Here is a 248-nt window from a genome sequence, read left to right on the forward strand (position 1 = left end):
CAAACTAGTGTCTCTCATTTCGCATTTGAAATTGTTATAGCAATTACATACATTATTTCATAGGCTGTATTTTTTAAGTTAGTGCCTGGAATAAGAAAATGTGTTTTTCAGAACTATGTTGAATGGGATGAAGAAATGAAGAAAAAGAAAAAATTTGGTTTATTTCTCTTAAAAGAATGAAATTTAAAGCTTTCATACCAAGGTAACATTCTTAGGTAAACACTCTTTCCTGCCCCCCCCCCCCCCCC

This window comes from Penaeus monodon, chromosome 33, assembly GCF_015228065.2.
Source record: "Penaeus monodon isolate SGIC_2016 chromosome 33, NSTDA_Pmon_1, whole genome shotgun sequence".
In the NCBI taxonomy this organism is placed as follows: Eukaryota; Metazoa; Arthropoda; class Malacostraca; order Decapoda; family Penaeidae; genus Penaeus; species Penaeus monodon.